General features: G+C 37.0%; 1 protein-coding gene across 1 annotated transcript in view; it reads left to right on the top strand.

Moving 5' to 3' along the window:
* The window catches only part of LOC140146434 (transient receptor potential cation channel subfamily M member-like 2), a 122,996-nt gene that overhangs the window by 82,982 nt on the left and 15,065 nt on the right, over positions 1-24,949 (top strand).

Below are 24,949 nucleotides of genomic sequence, written 5' to 3' on the forward strand. Positions count from 1 at the left end.
GAGATGGTGCCAATACATGTTACCCAATTTTGGGATCAAGTGTCCAAAAGGTCGCTGAACGCTAACCTGGGTTGCCAGTCTGTTGGTGAAAGGTGAAACTTGAATGTCAACTGAAAATTCTAGTAACGCAAATTCTGGTATTGTGATCAAAGTTAAGTTTATTACCTCTTCATGAAGTTTTTCCAAGCAGGCATGAGAATTTTTAGGCTAAGTCTGAATTCAGGTTTTTTTTTGGTCACCCGAAGAGAATTTTTTTTTGGGGGGGTCCTAGTCAAAAAGTGAAATATGAAGATTGTTGTTGGTGGATTTCTTCAACTGAGATTCCTTTGGCACATCCTTCGTCTGCTAGAGATAGGCTCTCTACATACCCAGTGCTACCAACTCTCCCAGATTCTGTAGGAGACTCCCAGATTTGAATACAATCTCCCACTATCCTGTAAACTGGTCAAAATATCCGGCATTCAGAGCCCTTTGAAGAAAATATAAATAAAAGCCTAAGTCCCGTAGCCTCCAATGTGTCTGTGTCTCTGAATTCACTGCAATAATTATAAAGTGTAGTGTTCAATAAAATATGAACAAGTTTAGCCTATGTTGGTGTTGTCTATGTATATTGTGTTCCCCATGCAAAGCTGAAAGTGTGTGCCATAGCATAGCACAACAATTGTGCATGAGGGATTTTGGATTGGAGGACTTAGTCTAATACATGATTAACAATAAAATTTTGCATAATGAAGATTTTTGTTGGTGACTACTGACTAGAAAACTGCACAGTGAGGCAAGTGTGTAGAAACTTGAAAAATTAGTTTTTAGGGTATTTAATTTATTATTTTTTGGGGGGGAAGTTACAGAAGAAAAAGGTCTTTTTACCCATTGAAAAACATGTGAAGTCATGAAAAAGTAAGTATCTCTTGAAAATTAAGGTATGGAAAAATAGGCTATTCTGCAAATATATATACGCCTGCAGTGAGGTATATATCTGATTTATATTTTGTTTTTACAAAATTTATCTACTTCGGCTAAAAAGTTCCATATTTATTTTCGACTTTTATATTCTTCTTCATATACTCACTTTATCTTGGTGATCGAGGGGTGAGGGGAACGATAAAGTAGCAATTCGGTATGGTATACATTATTATGTCACCTGTTCAGTGATTCTTCCTGTTTTAGTGATCGCTCCTGTTTACTCGGCTAGCAGAGCATGGGCATCCCGCTAGTGAATAATAATTGATAGAAGGTACAATATCTTTTTCAATTATATATTTCAGAGTAATATATAATTGTTGCACGTTCAGCAGTGCAATTTACACATTTCAGAGAAAAGGTTTTCCATGAAAACATGTATAATAACAATTGAAACCCAACTTTTGCTTTCAATTGTGAAAGTATATGCCACAGAACAGTGTAAATTGTCCTATTCTGAGAAATGGTTTGCCATGAAAATTCCTTAATAATGGTTTCCTGTATTTTTGGAATAAACTAAAGCAGTTGCACCCCCAATGCTGGACCCATCTAGGTGCTTCAATTGGCTTTCCATTACTGTTAAATTGTGAAGTACCATATAGTTGTGGTGTTAGGTCAATATGCTAGGAAAATGTTTGTTCACATTGCCTAACTAGCAAGAGTGACAGTTCTTCCCAGTTCTTGTCGCAGTTGCACCATTTTTACTTTCTACAGACGACGTTACCTTAGGTTGTGATCACATAGAAGTATACAGTATTAAGCTATCGAAATACGCTCATTCGATCAGGCTGAGTTCACATAGGAGTATACTATGTGAACTCTGCCTGATCGAATGAGCGTATTTCGTATAGCGAATACCGTATACTTCTATGTGATCACAGCCTTATATGAGGTCATTTAGTAGACTTTCTTACCAATCGTTATTTATCATCTTAACTAAAGCTCCCCCTTAGAAAAGTGAACTTCATTGTATGCTGTGCGAAGATTCTTGCCAACAGCTGCGAACCGTTTTTGTGGCGGTTCCTGTTTTTTTGTGACTGTGTGGTTGAGTGGTGCCTGAAAACTGGAGGGGTAGTCATGCGGGACACTAGTTTAACTGTCTTGTCAAGTTGTCTATAAATAGGTTGGACTTCATGGTCCTGCACCCAGATCCACGGATATGAATTTTGTAAGAACTCATTGAAAGAATACTTTCATTTTCAACTGTGAAAGGTCAGCACAATTATTGTTGTATACATTCCAAGAAAAAGGGTTATTAGCATTACCATGTTTTTTCAGTATTTTGAAACAACAAATAAGCCAGGCAAATATAGATTGGAATTGATCAAACATATTCTTTCATTTTCATTTTATTTTACAAGAGGACCTATAGCACTGTTGCACCTGTAGCATTTACTTAAATTTTTTTATTATTATAAAATTTATTTTATCAGTGTCATGTAGTATTGTATTAAAGAGTTTCCAACCAAAATTGATAACTGGAAGAATACCATCATAGTCTGTAAAACTCATAACATCAACAAATACATCATTATAAGATAAATTATCAATCATACTTCTGAAATAACAGAAAACATCTTAACATGGAGATCTGAACTAGTGGCAAATTTGCACTGGGATCATAATGAGGAAAAGTATGAACTTTTCTTCTTTAGAGCCAACATTTCTATTTTGATAGGGTAAAGTTGGGAGTGGTGAGGCTGGTCATCTGATAACGTGACTTTATATTCCATTTTAGGGGGTACACAGCAGTACCATATACATTAATACATCCACTAAATGTACAACATAGAGAAGTCTAGCTGAATAAAAATTTACTAAACCCAGGTGGTGAATGACGTGCATTCTCTAAATTCAGTAAATTTCCATCGTTAACCGTGTAATTGAATGGGATTATTTTGAAATTTTAAAACGCTTGAAATATCACAAACAAATAGGCCTATGTTAATAAATAATATAAATACAAGCTAAAACCGTTGGGGTTCGATAATGAACCCCACAAAACTAACCGAGTATATGGAAAATGCCATATGGCCGGGCGGTTTCACAAGTTGCCGGCTCTATCATGCCACTCGCCGCCTGACTAAACCAGTTTGGCAATTCTGATTACATATCTAGATTTGCACCTATAGGAAGCTATATTCATCTTAAAGGTGCATTGATGTGTGTCCACATGTTTTTAAGGTCAATTCAAGGAAAAAAGTGCAAATTTAACAATCAACAGCAAAAAACCCCAAAACCAAACAAACAAACAGAATTGTCCATGTATAATGGTAGCACACCATACTAATCTACCAAAAAAACGTTGACAACGTAAAGAAATCAGCAAGTTTAAAAAAACCCACCTCGGCTCACTTTTTGAAACTTGGTCCCATTTGTAAAAGGTACTGATTTAAACTTTATCATATTTACATCAATTTAAAACATTTCCAGAAGTGTTATGTATCTTTAATGTGCAGATGCGATATTAATTTGTAAGCTTTCTGGAGCGACCTGAACGGTTATTATCTTGTTCTTGCATGATAAGCCAATATCTTTTGTGTTTTGTTTTATAATATCATGATTAATGATTGAATTAAACGAATAACAAGTAGGCTTGTTTGTAATCTTGTTGGAAACGCTGTATTCTGTTGAAATAAAATAAAAACACTGATTTGCTGTTGGTGTTCAAATGGGACCAAGTTTCAAAAAGTGAGCCGAGGTGGGTTTTTTAAACTTGCTGATTTCTTTACGTTGTCAACGTTTTTTGGTAGATTTCTTTTCTTTTTATGAATGTAGCCAAGCAGCTCCAAGCTTGGAAAGGCAGGTTATGAAGTGCACCATAAAACGAATAAAACGAAAAATGGATGTTTGAAGTTGCCATTCTTGATTCATGACAATAAATAATTAAACAAAACTTTATCAGTCGTTTATTTTTAAAACTTGCTCGTCACGCGTGACTGTAATGTTCAGAGGCGTACACAATGATCAATAAACATTTTAATATACTTTAATTATTCAAGGTTACGTAAATATGTAAATAAAATGTAAATATGAACAACACACACCCAATGTTGACAATGCCAGAGAGACACACATAGAGTAAATCCGATTTAGGCCTACTTCATGTCGGAACTGGTAAATGCGCATATATTTAAGCCTATACTACGGAAGCGTCTAAATGCCCCAGATAATCGTGTTTTAATGTTGGTGGTTCTTTGTAGCCCTGCTGGGCAATCTACTTGGCTATCCGAATTTCGCGGTTTGTGGTTCTTTGTAGCCCTTCGGGGCAACCTAGTTGAATATTCCTATTAAGCGGCGGTTGTCGGCGATCTTTAAATGGTTTGTGGTTTTCATCAAGCCCTGCACTCTATCGGGAGCTAATTTATAGTTTAAGCTTGTTGAATATCCATATTTCGTGGTTTGTGGATCTTTGTAGCCCTGTGGGGCAATCTAGTTGCATATCCAAATTTCGCGGTTTGCGGTTCTTTATAGCCCTGCGGGGCAATCTAGTTGGTATCAATATTAAGCGGCAGTTGTTGTTGATCTTTCGCGGTTTGTGGTTCTTTACAATCGAATAATCGATAGGCCTACGGGCAATCTAATTGGATATCCCAATTTCGGGGTTTGTGGCTCTTTGTAGCCCAGCGGGGCAATATAGTTGAATATCGTGGTTTGTGGTTTTAATTTCCCTCATCAAGCCCTGCCCTCTATCTGGAGCTAGTTTATAGTCTAAGCTTGTTGGATATCCGTATTTAGTGGTTTGTGATTCTTTATAATCGATAGGCCTCGCGGGCAATCTAGTCTTTCGCGTTTGTGGTTCTTTGTAATCTTTCGTGTTTTGTGGTTTTAATTTCCCTCATCAAGTCCTGCTCTCTATCGGGAGCTAATTTGTAGTTTAAGCTTGTTGGATATCCATATTTCGTGGTTTGTGGTTCTTTGAAGCCCTGTGGGGCAATAGTTCCATATCCAAATTTCGCGGTTTGTGGTTCTTTATAGCCCTGCTTGGGGCAATCTACTTGGATATCAATATTGAGCGGCAGTTGTTGGCGATCTTTCGCGGTTTGTGGTCCGAATTTGTTGGATATCCATATAATCGATATGCCTGCGGGCAATCTGGTTGGATATCCAAATTTCGCGGTTTGTAGTTCTTTGTAGCCCCTAGTTGGATACCCCTATTAAGCGGCGGTTGTCGGCGATCTTTGTGATTTTAATTCCCCTAATTAAGTCCTGCCCTTTAGCCCTGTGGGGAAATCTAGTTGGATATCAATATTCAGCGGCAGTTGTTGGCGATCTTTCGCGGTTTGTGATTTTCATTTATAATATTTATATGAATTATAATTTCAGTCTGAGCTGTGAACAGAGTCACTGATAAATAAATAATAAATAATAAATAAATTTCGGTTGTTTAAATTACGAAGATGCCATGATAGTCAGGCATGGTGATAGCATCTGGATGGTGAAAGTAGGCCCAAGGCCTAGGCCTAAATGTGAATAAAAAATCAAACATGTTTGTTTGATGAAAAAAATAATAATATCACAATAGCAATGGATGTTCGAAATGGTGTTATTCTTGATTTACGACAATAAATTGATTAATAAAACATTAAAAAAAAAGTGGTGGGAAGTTTCAAACTTGAGCAAAAATTCATAAATGGATTAGAAGTCCATGGCCTTAACCACTTCGCCATCGGGGCGTCCCGTTATTACGGTGTGTGAAAGTGGAGTATTTATTAATATGAATATATGCTGTGGTCCGGAAAGAATAAAAGAATTGTGAAAAACTTGATTTTTTGGCGAATGGGGTCCAGAATTTGTATGTAGGGTATCCAGGAAAATGCCTGGGTATATTTGAAAGTGAATCTGAAAAATTAGTGCGACAGTGACAGCCATGTATGGCTGTAGCAGTGTCGAAAGATTGTGGATATCAGTATGATTAGCTATGATTTGCCACTAATTTTGGCTATGAAATACCGCGTGAAATAAAGCAAGAATGTTTGTTTATTATCAAACAATCGGATTGACTGTAAGATTCGTGTAACTTTTTGAAATAAAGAGTTATCAAAATATGACACTTTGGACAGTCTATACGATTTAGCATGGTTTTAGATATATTTTGTACCCAGCGAAAAATATCATAGAACAATAGCGTTTTGTTCCGTGTAAATATAGTCTCGCGGTGCATCTGTTTATTCTTCTTTATCAGTCGTTTTTTTTAAAACTTGCTGGTCAAGCTACCGCGTGACTCTAATTATTTACTTACAGAATAATATAATTATATTAAAAAAAAACAGTTTGTAATCAAATTCAGTAGTAGGTGACCTAATTCTAGCTATTCACAATAAAGGCGCCGCCAGCATTTTGTAATAGTGATGTATCATGGGTCGAAAAGTTGACATCAAGTCGGCATACTCACGAATATTACCATGCTATTACATTAGGAAAATGTGCACAATTAATTTTTTTCTATCGATTTGTCAAAATAATACCGGTGTATATTGAATCGAACTCAAAAATATTAATAATGTTCCTTGTAATAGCATGGTAATATTCAGATTTTGCTGGACTTGATGTCGATTTTCCCATGATACATCACGATTATTACATCGCAAAAAATATGCTGGCGATGCCTTTGTGAATAGCTTAGAATTAATTCACTGATATCCCTTTAATAGGTTTTCCTTGGGTGCATCCTGTATTACTTGTGGCAAATATCCAAGTACAACTTTAATCACTATGAGCCATAATAGCCTCATGCCCAGTGGCTTAGTTCAATAACCTCCATTCAACAAACATAGCTTGAAGTTGACCTCAAGTTGTGGGGTATGAGTTTTTGTACCCAAAATACTTGAAGGTCATTTGATACATGTAGATGTAGAAGCCTATTGGCATAGAAGAACAGTATTGATAGATGATCGGTTTGAGATCCTAGTGAATCCTATCACTATAAATCCTATTCACAGACCAGGGTATTGTATTGATAAAAGCTATAGGGTATTGCCATAAGAGTTCTTTTTACTTCCAATTGGGATACTTTTTGATGTATGTCACACACTACCAGATTGAGTTCGCCAAAACAATTTCCAGAAAATCGGCACAATGCGCCTGGTGTATCATGACAGGTGAATGTGTCACAAGTTACGGCTTAGGTAAAATTGGGCTACTTTGTGATTACCACCTTTACTGTTGGCATGAAAAAATGGCAACACTGCTTGTCTAAAAAAAAAGCATTGACAATTGACCAAGAGTTGGACATATACAGGTGGCCAACAACAGAGATAACACTATGAAGAGAAGTGCTCTGGCAACTTGTTCCGAGGAGGTGCGGGAGGAGAAGGAGGTGTATAAAAGATTGCGCACTGAAGAGAAAGGTGATGTTAACCATATTTTGAAACAAATTGTTTGGAAGTAAAGTTGATTGATCTTTCTAAATGTACTATCATATTTTTTCCTTATAATATTATAAAATGCTATAAATTGGGAGGTCATTCATGTATTTTCCATCTTTTCAAGGGTGTGTGTAACCAGGGCCGGATTTACCTTTTTGGGGGCCCTGGGCCAGGCCAAAATTTGGAGGCCCCCAAACGTACCGTGAGTAAGGCACGTGCACTCAAGTGGCCAAGTTGAAGGTTTCACTAGGTCATTTGCGCGCGAAGCGCGAGACAAAATTCAATTTTATACTATTTTAGCCCAAATTGAAGCTGAAATTTGCTAGAATCAGGACAGTGTGCGCGCAGCGCGAAAAATTGTGTAATTTTTGTACCGTATTTTGGTCCAAAACCTAAAATAGAAGATTCACACTGCACAAGGCAATTTTGGTGGCCCCCTAAAATTCGGGGGCCCTGGGCCCGCGCCCATCTGGCCCTATGGTAAATCTGGCCCTGTGTGTAACATATTTATGCCTGTGTGTGTTTCATGAGACTTAAGCTTTGCCTGTGCCCCCTCTTTAGTGGTTGTATAGCAAATTATGCACCAATCAATTTGAATCCCGGATCTGGGGGACCCGGAACTAGCGGGGATTTAGCAGGGAAGTACATTTTGCTAGCGTGATATCCCTGGCTATGTCCCGCTATTGTCCCGGCAGTGTGGGGCACAAATATGCTGTACATGCCCCACTATGTCCCCACCCCCTGCCAACCGGGCTTTGTGTGACAATCTCGTATAATCGTATAAGTACCAGTGTATCTGACACCAGCTACCTGTATGCAAGAAATTCTTACCATGCACACAAAGCTGCATGTCCTCCGATTGACAGTCGTGAGTTTTCAGGCATGACACACAGTGTCACCGCCCCGATATCTTCATGGCAGAAATCGCCTTGGTAGATTGAATCCACCGCCATGCATGGCCATTATACATATCGACCTGTTTAATAGTATCGCATAAATAGGCTGAAGGACATCTGACTAAGGCTACTGACAATAGCTCCGATTACCTCGGTGACTGACCTCGCTGTGTGTCAGTCAAGCATGGTATGCCATATAGGTCATATTCTTTTAGACAACCTTCACGATTGGCCTATACACTACGCTATATAATTCGGCACATATAAATCAGAATTATTGCGGAATTATTGTCAGTTTTTGACTCAAGACGCAAGCTACTGTCTCAAAGCGCAAGCTAACGACTACCATATCTGTTCAAAATATATATTCATGTGCAAGGAACCACATCTGGTTTCTTTATACGAAATCATTTACGGTATTGATATGATATTCATCATTTTCTACACCGGTATCCAAAGATTTTCTTCTCATATCAAACTCGTGCATAGCAAATGCACGTGTATCGATCCCGGGTATTCATTTTAGTATCTCTGCTGTACCAAGTAATTATTAGCCAGGCGATGTTGGTGTGTGACATTGGCATGGCATCCTTGGCAATTCACCGCTAACATCCTGGTAGGGCGGGCAAACATTTTTAAATCCCCGGCTATGTCCCCGCTATCCATTGTATCATCCCGGCACTGCAGGGACAATTGATCATACACTCCCATATAATTCCCGGCTAACTGCCTGGCAAGCGGGCAACATTTTTGTGTACATCCCTGGCTAGATCCTGGCAAATCATGATCAAATCATTGATTTGGTGGCTTTTTGACCAACTTCTTAAGAATCATTTACAAAGGGGTGAAATTATTTCCCAACCCTGTTAGTAAATTTTACAGAAGGACACCCCCAGAGAAGATTTCCTACCCTTCCCAGAATCCTTTGCAACATGATGCGACCTCACTACATAAGATGACACTCCTATTACTTTGTACAGATTCCCTTTGTTTTCTGTTCAGAACAGACTGGCTAAACATGGTTTTGATAGTCAAGAAATACACATTTTTTTGCAAGATCTGGATGCATGTGCTCTGTGCAGTGAGGTACTTGTATGTCACTATCGACCCAAGTTGCAAAAGATGGCAAATCATCAATGCAGAAAATTCAAGTGAAATGGAGAAATGCATTATGGGAAGTGTAAGATGTCTCCTGTGGGACACCCCTGGGCAGCTGCTTTTGAAAACTTGTTTCATTAAAAAACAAATTATTGGATAAGTTCCAAGATATCAGTTCAGAGAGATACAATGATGTTTACTAAATAACATAGATAAGTATTTCATGCAAGAACTGCATTATAGCACATTAATGTATACTAGCTGTGATTCACATCAAGTATCACTAGGATCCACAACATGCTCTTCTATCAAGGCACAGTTCTTTAACCCCAATACATTTGTACATTCATTGAATGACCTTTGAAAATTTGGGTACAAAACCTCACACTCTGCAACTTGAGGTGAAATTTTGCACTGTGACTGTTTAATTGAGGTTATTGAACCATGCCATTGCGATAAGGCCATTGTGGTCCATAGTCTATAGTAATGTCTTTACAGGTACTGCTGCATCTGGAAGATGATTACGGTAATAATTGTGTTACTTGTAAATGAACAAACAATATAGATTATTATGTACTTGGGCTTTGTAGGACACTCACATCGCAATGTCACCTACACGCACAAGTCCCGGGGGCACTCACTAAAAATGGGTGACGGGGATGTGCGGCCACATTGACCCCCATTTTTCAACTCCCTCTCACCCAGTGACCCCCTGTTTTATTTTACTGAACTTTCTCTCACTCAATGAACCCCTTTTTTGTTTTCCAGTCGCCAAAAGTTTCAAAAATTTGTGGGAAATTTCTGATGATCTCTCACAGAATAACCGTTTTTTCCTCAAATTTTTCAATTTTTTTTTTTTTCAAATTTTGATGAATTTTTGAAAAAATTGTTATCAACTTTTATATCTTGACCCAAAATGTTTCCCAGTCTCACTGAATGACCCCTTTTTTTTCAGATTTTCCCCAGTCTCACAGAAAGACCCCCCTTTTTGGAGGCCTTGTCACTGAAAGATCCCCCTTTTTCTTTGTTTAGGATCCCTCCGAAAGACCCCTAGTTTTGAAGTACTGTCTGCACATTCCTGTCACTTTCAAAGTCGAGTGACCTCCGGGGCACAAGTCCACATCGATTCGCATCTAATAAGTCCACATTGATGTGGGTCTCACCTCCCATGTGAAGTGGCTTATTGTGTCACGCTTCACTGTATCTGGATACGTCATAGCCCCATTACTCATGCTTTGTATGTTCACGCAACAAAACAGTCCAGTTCTGGTTCAGTGAACGTAAGTTAAGGCAACAAAACCATACAATTGCTGGGTTACTTTCTCTTTAAGAGACAATTCTCATAGTCTCCAAGCAAGCAGGCTACATTAAACTTGGACTCTTAGCTCAAAAAACGCCACATAGGATATATTCCATTGACAACATGGGAAACCTTATCTCCACCGGACCTAAAAAAATCTCCAAAAAAAGAGTAAGTGATTCACCTCATAGTGGTGCTATATTCATGATCATGTGTGTGATTTTTTGTATGTTATTGTATCCATAGTTCCAAACGACTTATTTATACCATTATTGTGATCATTTTGCCATATTAAAATATTTCTTGTTACGAAAGAGAAAGCAAACTGCTACCTGGTTTGCATGGTCTAGAGGTCCAAGAATTTATTTCACAGATATTAGATTGTTGGTTGGATTCATAGCAGAATTGACTAGTCCAGATGAAATCCATACACTTGAAAGACATGATCTTAATCTTCCATACAGGGCATGTGAATATTGAATTGGTTACTTGAATGGGTGACTCCATTCGAAATCCATTTGAAAAGTTAGGAAATACTGTTTTGTGACTTTCAAGTTGGGTTTGGATTATTCACGTTGTATTATAGCTGTTTGTGTATCTGGTAAATCATCCCCATGTATTGTTTCTATACTGAGAACATATATCACCCTGTATCACCCACTATTATATGTATACATTATACATAAGCAACTGAAACTTGTTGAATGTGGACATTTATGGAAGTTAAATGTTTCCAAGGTCATCAGAGGTCACTTGCGGTCAAACAAGTAAGGATTTATGAAATTTAATGAAACTAGGTGAAAATGATCAGCAATGAAAGATGAGGTCATTTCAAGGTCATCAGAAGTCGACCAAGGTAAAGGTTATTGGATTTTCATGAATTTGAAATGGTTATTTCAAGGTTATAAGGGAGATCATCTGAGGACAAATAAATAAATATTCTTGGATTTCAGAAATGTTAACCTTTGGGTACATCAAGGGGGAACTTGCGGTCATGAACCTCAATTTTTTTTTCAATTGGGGGAAAATGCAACTCTAAAAATTAGATTCCAGTTTATGGGCTGTGCAATAATTATGAGTCGGGGGTAAAATTTTCAAATGGCTCACAAAAATTTGCTCCCCCCTCTTTACCCACCAGAAATTGCGCTTTGCTTGGAGGAAATTGGGCATATTTGAACTTTCTGCAGTGTTTTCCTAAGCCTTTTTAGAGCATGTGTTATTTAAAAGGTGCCCGTAAATGTGTGTCAAAATTGTTCCCCCCCCCTTGGCCTGCTAAAAATTGCTTGCCCCCTCTCAACCTGCCAAAAAATCTTTGCCCCCCCCCCCCATTTTACCTTCCCCAGGTCTCATTGCACAGCCCCTTAGTGGTTTACAAGACATTGACTAAAAAATGTCATAGGTCAGTCCTTATGGCACATTAACCAGTACGTTTCACTGGATTTTTTCACTGTATTTGGCTACTAGTCTCGTTATTTTTAGTCACCCTTTTGTGTAGGCACACACAGTACAAAGTTCTGGTTGAGTGAACCAGAGTTATGGCAGCAAAACCATATAGTGCTTGGTTCATATATATGTAGTCACGTCACCAAGTCAACAATTTGACTGTTAGCTTAGGCTGCATTAGGACACATCATCGGCAACATGGGGAACCTTTGGTCCTGGTTGTACCCGAGTAAGTAAACCACTCACTTCATAGTGGTGCAATTCATTAATGTATTCATTTTAATTGAAAATTAATTACTTTCATCTCATTATGGCTGTCTTTATCTATTTACCGCATTAAATTTTTTATTGTGACAAAAAAGGCAAGCAACCTTCTGTTAGCTTGGTTGCATATAGCTTTAATATGCATACCAAACATTAACTCCGGTATACTCACTAAGCCAACAATTTGACTCTTTGCTAAAGCAGTATAGGATACTGTAGAACACGTACATTTTGCAGGTACTTTATTTCGCGAATTGAGAAAAAGCAGGATTTTTTTAGGGTTTTAAATTTGCGAGGCCAGAAGATTTACTGTTAGTTTCAATGTAAATTTGTATATTTCGCGGGGGATTTAATTTTGCGAATTTCAGGTCCTCGCGAAATTAAATACCTCACAACATTTTTTAATTTTGCGAGGTATTATGTAAAAATGTAAAACTATAGACAACATGAGGAATCCTTGTAGGTCCTTGTATGTGGAGACTTGTGTTAAAAACCTTTCTCATTGGGAAGCCTTGGTTCCGGGGTTTACCCGAGTATTAAGTCATTCACCTCATAGTGGTGCTATCCATTATTGTATACAGTCTATATGACTTTGGATATGTTACCGTATCCATGATTAATAATTACAAATTACTTTCATTCCATTACTGTCTGTATATTCATTCAGTGCTGGATGTATGTGTCAAACCCTCTCTGGCAACTAATTGCCCTCTGTTGCCTGAGTGGGCTCAGTAAGGTTCACTGCGAGAAGCTCAGCCATTCCATTTACCACATTAAAATTTTTATCTGCTACATGTAGCTGAGTTGCATAGCTCTGCATAATATACAGTGCTCAGTTCACATGCATATATACTCACCAAGCCAACAGTTTTAGCGCAAAATATATAGGGCACATCGGCATAGGCCACGTCATCAGCAATATGGGGAACCTTTTCTCCTGGTTTTACCCTAGTACGTAAGTCAATCACCGTATTATGTGTGTGACTTTGATTGTATGTTACTTTGCTGTATCCATTTAATTACAAATGACTGTCAGTCATTACTGTCTTTTCCATTACCGCATTAGAGTATTTATTATGACGAAAAAGCAAGCAACCTCTGTTGTGTTAGCTTGGTTGCACACAGTGGCGTAGCCAGGGGGTAAGGGGGCTTCCCCCCAGTAAGAAGTCTTGTCGCCTCCTCTTGCCCCCCGTGGGATACTGGCTGCCCTGATATTTAAGAATTTTAGGTGTTTTGTTGTACTCTTTAGTCCATTTTCATCCATGTTTGCCCCCTTAAAGTGACCTTGCGCCCCACCCCTTTGCCCACCCTCTGAAAAAGTGCTGGCTACACCACAGGTTGCATACATTTTCTTAGTTAACATAATTATGGGGTATGGCGAAGGGCATTAAGTGGGGCCTAGGAGAAGGCACAAGCGCTGACTCCATCACCCAATGGGGCTCTCTGCACTACTAAACCCAATATGTGCTAGTTCGCAAATGCTAACTTCCCCTTAAATTACATAATAAGGCCTCCCCTCTCCCAATGAGGGAGGCCACTCAAGTTTCACGGTGTACACAGGGTGACAGATTTGAAAAAAAAAATGCCTTGAACAGGATTTGCCCATTTGAGCAAAATACCCCCCTAAACAGGATTTAGTGCAGTTTCTAGGGTTAATTTGATGCATAAATTTTACCCCCTTCACAGGATTGTACCTGAAAGAGTTTTATAATTTTCTAATATTTATGTTTGGGTGATGTTTCTGATGCAAAACATGCCAGGGATATACACTTTGTGACATAGAAGGATCATTTTGAAAGACAGAATTAAAAAGACTAGTTCGCGTCTAGAAATTGTGACAACTAGACAGAAAATGCCGTACTGCGCAGGTCAGCAACCAATCACAGACGCGATTTAGTCTTTTTATCTTTCTCTGTCTTTCATTAGAAAATGGCCTCTAAATCCACCAATTAGAGATTTTAAAACAATTAATTTGATTTAAAACATGCATTTTTGACACCCTAAATGGGTTTCGCATACATTCCCTGAAAAGAACCCTTAAGTGTTTTTCTGGGCACACATGTGTACACTGTGAAACTTGAGTGGCCACCCTGGGCAGCCTTACTGCTGAATTAGAGCCATGGCTAGGCCCGAGCCATGGTGCTGCTATACTGTGATAATCACTCTTAGTAGGGATGACCAATGAACCATCAACTTGATTAGAACACTCCCATAGACATGCAGGGTGCTCAACTGTGCACTGCTTGCACATACATTTCTAAATTGATCTCATTCTTTTATTTTTCAATATTTTTCTGTAAAATTTGGGGAAGTTACTGCCAATTATATTTTGTAACTATCTTGCAAATTACAGCAACATAACTTATTTTGTGTTTCTGTAAGTGCGAGTCAAAATTGGTCCATCGCCACAGTGCGCTTAATTGAGTGGCTGAGTTTAGCACTGCTCAAGAATGGCACAAAATATTCAAATCAGTAAGATCAGGTGAAAAACGTGGCCTACTGAGCTGTAATTTGGCAGAGTTGCCAGTAATACCTCTATCATACCCTCTGTAAAAAGGTTAAAAAATTGAACAAGTAGATCTCGAGTTACAAATTAAATCACCAGCTTCCCTTTGGAATTTTTATATTCCTTTCAAATCATGTTAAGAAGACACCTTTCTGAACATAAATGTGAAGTTTCGTGCTCATTCGATGTATTGTTCACCTGATCTTAACCCTAAACGTTTTCTTATATTTAGGCCTATAACATCTACAACTTGCTGCTGGCTATACCTTGTTTAGGACTTTCAAAAGAAGTACCTGAATGTGCAACCATAACTGTTTCAAAATAGCCCGCGATAGTCATGCAGGTAACTCCGAGGTCAAGCATTGAATTGGTTTGAACAAAGATACTCATAATGTATTGAGTGCTACTTTGGTTTGAATGAGGAATACTACAGGAATACACATGAGCATGATGAGGATAATCTCTATTGTTGTGAATGAGTCAATGACCTTCAAAACTTAAGATTTTGTTTACATACACCTACTAATTGGTCATATTAAACCCAATAACATTGAAATTCTTGGTTGTGAAAAAAAAGTTCACCTACTTAGTGCAATTTTGATTTTGTGCCATATCTACTATCTTGGATGATTTTTGGCAAATGTCCTCTAAATGCATGATTTCAATGCCTTGGTTTAAAAAAATAAGTTATGCCAGTGACTAGTTAAGTGCCATTTCATAAGAAACCCTTTGATACTTTCACAATATGCTTGTTTCATGTTTGCAAATATGTTAAAATAAAGAAATATATAAAGGTAAATATATGCTTATGCCAATTTTGCTCCCAACTGCTATTTTTGGACCTTGTCATTTTATTTCGTTCCAATGACCGGTCAGAATGGGAAACTTTGATAATTCATAATTCGAAAAGTTTTTGACCGATTTTGACCATTTAACCACCAAAATACTTCTGTTGATTAGTTCTACTCAGAAAACAATCTTTTGTAGCAATAGGGTCAACATGAAATTTTGATGGTTATCCCTACTCTTAGTTGGTTAGTTGGGTGACCTATTTGGTGATGTACTTTCAGATGATTAGACTAGCTAGACTAGTCAGACCAGTGAATAGTAGACATCTACTATTTCCCTGCTAAGAATGACACCCGTTAAGGTTATTAACTATTTTAAACTGTTGCGATTTGGTAGTTCACAGCATCTTGCGAATGGTAGAGAGCTTTGGCAAAAACTGCATTGCTCATTTCATAGCGAGACTGTAGAACAATTCAAATACCACAGATATACTTTTGTAGGTCCTGTGGTTCTTGAGTTATGTTGTAAAGAGGGCTGAAACAATAACACTTTTGTAAAACATACATAACTCATTAACAACAATAAATTAAGCAAGTTTGCAAAGTATAGGATTTGTAGAATGACCTGCAAAACATCAAGGTGTTTTAAAAAAAATAATATATTGATCTAGATAATGGAAATCGATTTTTTGGTTGTTTCGACCAACAACACCTTGTCTACCCTTAAGTGTAAGTAAGAGTAGCTCAAATCCAGCTAAACACATGTACAAATGGAGCAAGTGAAAAAATGACATCATGCCTTTGTAAATTTGTTAAAACTTCAAATCAAAACCTCCGAATCAGGTGGTGGCCGCATTGCATTCTCTAAATTCAGTAAATTTTCATTGTCAACCGTGTAATTGAATGGGATTATTTTGAAATTTTAAAACGCTTGAAATATCACAAACAAATAGGCCTATGTTGATAAATAATATAAATACAAGCTAAAACCGCAGGGGTTCGATAATGAACCCCACAAAACTAACCGACTATTTTGGAAAATGCCATACGGCCGGGCGGTTTCACAAGTTGCCGGCTCGATCATGTCATCCGCCGCCTGCTCTGAATCGCAGAGAATAAATTGCCTCCTATATCTTTACCACTAGCACTAACAATGCCAAAGGAAGCATTTTTTACCAAACTGCATGTTTTTTTTTGTTCCTTAGAAAAATGTTTGCTATTATAAACAAACAATATGCATTCAATTTGTTTTAATCAGAGCCATATTGTCACGATTATTTCCACCAGTTTCCTGCATATTGTTGTCAAAGCTTGACTTCCTGTATCACTGCTTCTGATGAGTTTTGATAACATAGGCCTACATTTTTGGTGCCCACAAAAATTTCAAAATGTTCTGCTGATTTGCTTGCCCCCACCACACAGCATGTCCCCAAAAAACCTTTTTCCCGTCCCATCGGCCTACCAAAAAAAAAAAATCTAAACATTTTCAAAATATGTTTGTAATTTTTTTTGTGCAAACATATTTTGAAAATGTTTTGAAAAATCAAATTTTTGCAAGCTTTTTCTAGCTTTCATAGTTTTGGGTCATTTTGGCCTTAAAAAAACCCCCAAAACAACCTACCGATCTTGCTTGAAATTTTCCCTCTGGTAAGACAGGTTTTTTTGTTGTTTTTTTTGGTCGCCTAAATGAGCATTTAAAGGGTATTGGGTATAGCCAAAGGGAACAAAGGGTATGTGTACGATATTTATTAATGCTTGCAAGGCAATTTGATCACATTCTACACCCACCAACACACATTCTTCTAACCCACTCAGGTCAACCATATCTATTTGTAGGGTGACTGCTCAGTGTGAAGGAAGGAAATGAAATATATTCATATATAAAGCAGAACAATACCAGAAATTGTCCTGGTGAAAGTTTCCTGCAGTGAAAAATGGGTATTCATGAACCCAGTTGTTATGGTTACGGTACATGCACCCAGTCAGGTGACTGCCATTCAATAGTATAGTAAAGGCAAGATTGATTGTTGTTGTCAACTGTGTTCAGTCAAAGGTTCATTAATCTACTGTTGGCTTATTCTATGCATAGGCTACATGTAGGGCTATGTAGAACCTGTGGATATTCAGTGTAGATGTAATGCTTGTTGACTTCCGTTGAAGAAGCTTAACTGTTTCAGGTTTTGGAATATCATCATCAGCTAGCTTTCATATAATTAGCTCATATTGCAGTTGTGTGTATGAATTGGTTTCATCCTATTATGTTGCAGTTTGTGGAATATAGCTTATCATATCATTTATGCAGGTTTCATCACCTACTGTTATGTTGCAATTTGGATCATGTGAGCGATCAGCTGAGGGTCTAATTTAGCCATCGAAGAAAAGTGCATGTACTGTTTCAGTGTATATGGAATAGGCTTATCCCGGGGGCTTAATTATCATCATATTTATGCAGTTTATGGTTGTGTGTATGATATATCACACATTGTTATGCCCGGTTGTTATTATGCAGTTTGGATCATGTGAGCGATCAGCTGACTTGATGAGGGGCTGATAAAGCCATTGAAGAAGCTTAACGCAGCAAGCAGAATCTTGGATAACTATCCAGTTACCTCCACATGGAATAAAGCAATTGTATTGTGGTAACTGGATAGTTGTCTATCTAAGATTGTGCTTTCTGCAAGCTTAGCAGTTAACAGTTTCAATCATGTTGCAGTTTTGATTCAAGCTGATGTGTTTGTATTACCCATTGGAGATGCTTCTCAAGACAGTGGGCCATGACATACGATTTCAGTGTGTGGAATATCATCTCCTTCATATTTGTGCAGTCGTAGTGTGCAAATGATTTGCATGGTTTCAACTCTTATCAGTTGAGGATTTGTAATAAGCCGATTTCATGGTCTTTTTAGCTTTTTGTAGGTTTTCTGGTGTATTGAGTGATAATCTGATAAGGGAGGCACCATTAGACATTAGTGTTGGTGGGGAAAGTGTTTTTTTTTGCTCATGTAGTGGGGAAAGTTTTTTTTCTTCAAAACTTCCTAGCCCCCCCCCTTGAAGTCTAAAAGTGCGTCCATATCAATGCATGGTGGCATATATTCCATTTCAGATCTGGAATATCCAATTGATATGAATGGTTTGAAGTATTGGTGTCATAAGCAAATTTAGGCTCATCTATCATCATACCTATATGTGGATCATATTCACTGACTTCCAACTATTATCATACCTATTTTCATAACTATTATCAAAACTATTAGCCTATTATCACAATTACAAATATTATCATAACCATTGTCATAATTGCTTTCATGGAAGCTTATCTTTCAATAAGTGTATTGAGCATATTACTGTACATTCAGTGCTTTTTTCATAAAATGTAATGTGGCAAACCTCTATCACTGGACTATCAGTTCTGGAATAAAGCGATAATAAGCTCTGTGCACAAACCATCTGAAATATCACTTACTGTTCTATAATGTATTTATAATGTACATAATTTTTTATGCAGTTAGTTTGCTATTATGGTAACTATTATAATTTGCTAACTATAATAGATAGGACCCATTCTGAGGGTGGAGTTATGGAAGGTGTATTTGATTATCGCTAATTTGCATTTCAATTTTCAAATATAATTTCTTTCTTTCTTTCTTTTGATTGCCTATTGGTGTTTTAATCAGTTGGTACATGTTTGGTATAGGTCTATATGTTGCATTGTGTTTGCAGTTGGCCAACATCATTGGAATTTGGAACCTAGTGTTGCATTTTGTGCAAGTTAGAAAAATGATGTAAATGTTATCTGAAATATAATGTGACATATTGCTACAATTATGATAAATGAGGTTTTATGTTGACAGTCAGGTGACTCATTGAAAGTATATTTGCCAATACCAGTTACCACTGTACAGGGCATGTACAATACTGCAATTACTCAAGACCTGAAGACTGAGAAACATCCCTTTGCGAGTTTGGCATTCAATAAATTGCCATTAGCTTGCATTAGACATGTACAGTGATTGACACTTGTCATACACATGGTTGCCAATCCCATGATTTGATAGCCCAATTTGGCAATTTCTGAAGATTTTTCCCATGACATTTGAACATTTCCTGTCCCATTGAAACCAATGGGTAAGAAAAAAATTGGGTGACTTTTCAACATTGTCTCCGTTTTTTTCTGTAGTTTTCTATTGCATAAAACCAATGGTTAAGAGAAAAATTGGGTGACTTTTCAATGATTTAACCCGCAATTTGGGTTGAAATTTGTTTGCAACACTGGTCAATCATACTATAGCTATAGGGCCAACATGAAAGTTGTAGGAGCTTTTATTAGAAGTTACCAATTCAGCCGGATAGCCATAGTTGTCAAAATTGTTCCATTTCTAAAACTTGGTGTGAGATCATTATTAGCCATTTCACACCATTGATGGAAAATGGTCACATAATATGAATTGCTGTTATCATGGTTATAGAAGACATGCATTTGTTCATTTTAGTTGTTAAAAAGGATTCTGTAAATTGATTTAAAGTTGTTTAAAGTTGCACCTAAAAGTTGTACCTGACAAAAATCAATATGGCGTGCTCATATGGACCAAGTTGCCGAAACTGCTGTATAGCGGTATATTTCAGTGGTATTAATTTTTCAAGAGTTGAACTGTTCTTATCAGTTATTCTTCCAGCAGGGGTCATGGTTTTGAACAGCCAGATGCATATATATACATACAATTGAAAAAAAACTCTGAGAACTTGGTAAATTCGCAAGTCTGAAATTGACCGAGCTTCCCCCATAACTCAGGAAATGAATTTCGGAGATAGGTCAAACTATACTTTTTCTGAATCCTTATGATAAGAATACATTGGTATGGTTTTTAACAACAAAAATTTTGAAATTTTGCCCCTGCATAAGCGGCCATTTTGAATTTATGCAAATTAGGCACTGTTCCACTACTTGGACTTTTGGGGACTTTCCGACTTTTAATATGTTCTTTTAAATATACTTTTCTGAAATTAAATGGTTTCTATTACGGTTAGTGGTGGGTGATTTTTTGCCAAATGCACAGATGCATGTGCTTGATATCAGTGCTGTCAAAAATATTTTAAGCTGACAACGTTGTACATGATTTGTGTACAAATTATTTTTTAAGGCGTGAGTTGCATTTGTTTCTGGATAAGCTCATTACAGAGGAAAATCATTTGTTGTGGATGTGTCATATTAAGTTTATTTTTGGATGTACTATTATGTCCCTAATTATTTTCTTGCCTGCTGGTTTTAACTGGTTGGTATGGATTTCCAATATATTGTTTACATTTTGTCATCTAGCTTCCTTATGTGTGTTGGTTGCTATGCAAACGGTCATTCACTTGACCAGTGTTGACCTGGCGACTGATACAACAAACAGTTTTTGTGGCACCCAATTTTCACAATTTGAAAACATGTTCGAACATGATGCATGATTATTGGTTTGATTTCAAAGAAGAAGCCTCAAACATAACTCATTCTCAAGGGGGAAAATCAGAAATTTATAGCAGGGTTTGAACCAGAACCCGACTCTATAATTGGGAAGGTTTGGAAATTTGAAAATACAGAAATACAAACATAATTTTTATTTGAGGGGGTGTTGGAGCTTCATTTGAAGGAGTTGGGAGGCAGAATTCTGCTTAATTGTGGGGATCATCCCCTTCAAGACCACACTGGCCATATGTCGATAAAAGCAAAAATATCATCAAATTTGTAGAAATGCTTGCAGTGATGTATGGAGCCTATGCACCCCACATAATCATGCATAACTCGCAAACGCAAAATTGGAATCAGTGATTTTTTTTTGATATCTCTTGAAACATGCCATAAAGAGTATGCTATAATAATTTGCTAGGATCACAAAATTCTTCTTTAATGTAAATAAAATAAAATAATTGCATAAATTTGCCCCTATAAATGATTTATTGAAATAGAAAACTAGAAAAAAAAAATCATGTTGATTTTGTTTACTTAGCCTTGCAAAATGACGTGCTTGCTAAAATGAACTAGTTTTTGGTTCAGGGTTGCCAACTTACCATAAAATGTCAGCCCAAATCGCAGGCCAAATAATTGAAGTCACCCAATGTTTCTCTTAAAGCCATATTATAACATTTCTTTAAAAAATAGATTAGTACTTATTTCCCATAAAATGTTAGCTTTTGTTGTCAGATATGTCCTCATTTAATTTTGAGCCGAACAAGTGAGGTAAAGCAAAGAAAATTGGAATTTACTACTAGCGCCAATGCATGTTACTCCGGCGGTTGTAATACAGTACGATCCTCTGGCGTGTGTGTGTGTCCCACACGCCGTGTACGTAGTAATGTGTTATGAACAACACATACGCGTTCGACTAATATTTCTATCGTAATAATAAAACAACGGTTCCGGCGGTTTATTCAAAATCACAGATTTTTGACAAAACTGCAGCACCTAAAGTCTTGATTTTTGCAGAGAATCTTTGTTTACTAAAGTACATTACAATCGTGTAAAACCTGAATTTAAAATATTTTTGAGGGCGTTCTTCTCAGCAAATGTTATAATATGGCTTTAACCATTGGCTCCTATGGGACAGGAAACTAAAGGGGGCCGTTGATGGGACCCAATGTTAAAAAGTCACCAGTTTTTTTTCTTAACCATTGGTTTCTATGGGACAAGAATTTGTCAAAAGTTTTTGGGAAATTTTTACAAGTCACCAGATTGGGCTACCTAATCATGGATTTGGTAACCCAAACCATGGAAATTCCACCCACCTTCAATTAATTTTCAAATAAAATGTTTTCAGCAAGATTTTTTTGTGTGTGAGTTGGTGAATGTCCTCTCTGATCAGTTGTCTGCAGCTGGCTTGACAACCATTTTTAATTACCTCAATAAATAAATGCATCCATTGCAGTTTCTTTTGGTTAACTGGAATCTCTTTCAATTTGAACGGAATTAAATACATCGCGAAAAAATACCTGTTTGACAGAATTTCTGGTTGCACTTGAAGCGACACGGTTGTTTGATAGCATGTGAAATTACGTCATTTTAAAGAAAATGTGAACACTGATGGCGCTATAAGATCTTAAATCGTGTTTTCATCCAGATGGTATGTGCCGTGCATTCTCTAAATTCAGTAAATTTCCATCGTCAACCGTGTAATTGAAAGGGATTATTTTGAAATTTTAAAACGCTTGAAATATCACAAACAAATAGGCCTATGTTAATAAATAATATAAATACAAGCTAAAATCGTTGGGGTTCGATAATGAACCCCACAAAACAAAATTTTCAAAAAACTTTTTATCATGAAATGTTAGGAATAACTTACATTTTTTTATATTTGGCTAAAATTTAGAATATATGTAAATGGCACCCTCAATTTGCACACAAATATACAGTTTATAGAATAAAAAATACCTTTAAAAAACAGAAAAAGATGAATAACTTGGAAAAGAAACACAAATCTATGTTAAAAAGAGCTAGAAATATATGAACATATTATTAGTGTGCTAGTTGTTGGTATTGTCCAGGTCTAGAATTGAACATTATTTAACCCTTACATCCAAAAATGCCACAGAATACCACGATGAAAAATTGTGCGCATGCATGCATGCATGCCAGGGTCTGCGATGACGCAATCACCCTAAGTGTCAAATGCGCGAATTTGCTGGCGGGCAGCAATTAGCCGTGTAGCTCCCGGTCCGCGATTGTGTGGTTGGCATGCGGGGGGTCAGAGGTTCGAATCCTGGGGGTGCAAAGTCAAAAATTCTTCTTCTTCTTGACTTTTTCGGATCTTCTGTGACTTCCGATAGCAAAAAACCTGGGTCAGTGTTAGGGTTAATAAATGATCACATCAAACAACCGTAGAATGGCTGGTTATTGTGTAGGCTAATCTTGTGTTCCTCAATAAGGCCCCCCCCACACAAAAAAAAATTGTTTGTTTGTCCATAGAGGCTTATGAAACAGTTGGGTCGGTAGGTCGGATTTTTTTTTTTTTAATTTTTTTTTTTTACAGATATTGCACTTGAAACTGACAATTTGAAGACTGGTAAATAAATCAAAACACACAGCACTTTACTGGTTTAACTCTTGAGATGGTTCTGCATGTTATACTGTTCATTTTCTTTACATTTTCTTTCTTTAAATTTATACTAACCACTGTTTTACTAGCAAATTAAAAAAAAAAAAACACGGTCGGGACCAGGGTACACGGTCGGTCGGACGTAGACAAACAAAACAATTTTTTTTTGGCCTAAAGAAGGAGCCCATTACAATTTGTTTTGATAACTGGAATCTCCTTCAATTCGAACGAAATTAAATATATCGCGAAAAAATACCCGTTTGTCAGAATTTCCAGGTCTGGTTGCACTTGACTTGTTTAGTTATTGTGTAGGCATAGAACCACATGGATGACCCTGCTGGTAGTCTATATGATATTACATGTACCTATTGTTATTGGGGGAATTCAGAGGAAATTGATGCAATGAACTGTGTCAGGGTACTGTAAAGCATGAAATTTTCGTGTGCATGAAAATTTCAGGAATTTCACGGGTAACGTTGATTCGCAAAATTTTCATGCACAAAAATTAATATTGTTTTCATCCTGTAGGCTAAATGAAATTTGTAAATTTGTGAAAATTTCATGTCGGAAGAAACATGGGTTTTCTCCAAAATGTGAAATTTTAATGCCACAAAAATATCATGCTTTACAGTGTTATGTGTAATATTGGTAGGCCTGTTAAAACTAACTATTTCTTCATTTGGTGTATGATGATATGGATTTAATAGGACTATACACTGCATTAGCAAAACTTGGCTGTTTAGTACCATATGGAAGCAGAGAATGCTGATTATCTAGACATTTAAGGCTGCATTTTTGGAATAAAAGTTGGTTGTTGGTAGCAGTTTTTGGAAGAATTATAACTACTTGTAGCAGGCCTTCTCTGCATGGAGATTATTATATTTCTATCCATTGTTGTGAGTCTTTACCCACTAGAGGCACCTAGAGGACTGATGATTTACTTGGATATGTTTTGGGCCTTTATGTTGGGGCTGAGACAAATATATTTGTCTCAGGTTGGGGGCAGCTTCCTGGATAGATAGCTCACAGTCTTCGAAGTGAAAGTGTGATTGTGAATTTTCTAAGAATAGTCAAATATCACATTCCAGCTTCATTATGTATGCATTAACTATAATAAAGTGTATGATCACTTTCACTTTGAAATTCTAAATATAATTTGCCTACATTTGTATTGTAACAGTGGTAATTTGTGCATGTGTATTTTTTTTTATTCTTAAATTTGTGATTTTAGTCCTAGGCCTTTACGCAAAAAAA

Source organism: Amphiura filiformis, chromosome 2 (assembly GCF_039555335.1).
Source record: "Amphiura filiformis chromosome 2, Afil_fr2py, whole genome shotgun sequence".
NCBI lineage: Eukaryota > Metazoa > Echinodermata > Ophiuroidea > Amphilepidida > Amphiuridae > Amphiura > Amphiura filiformis.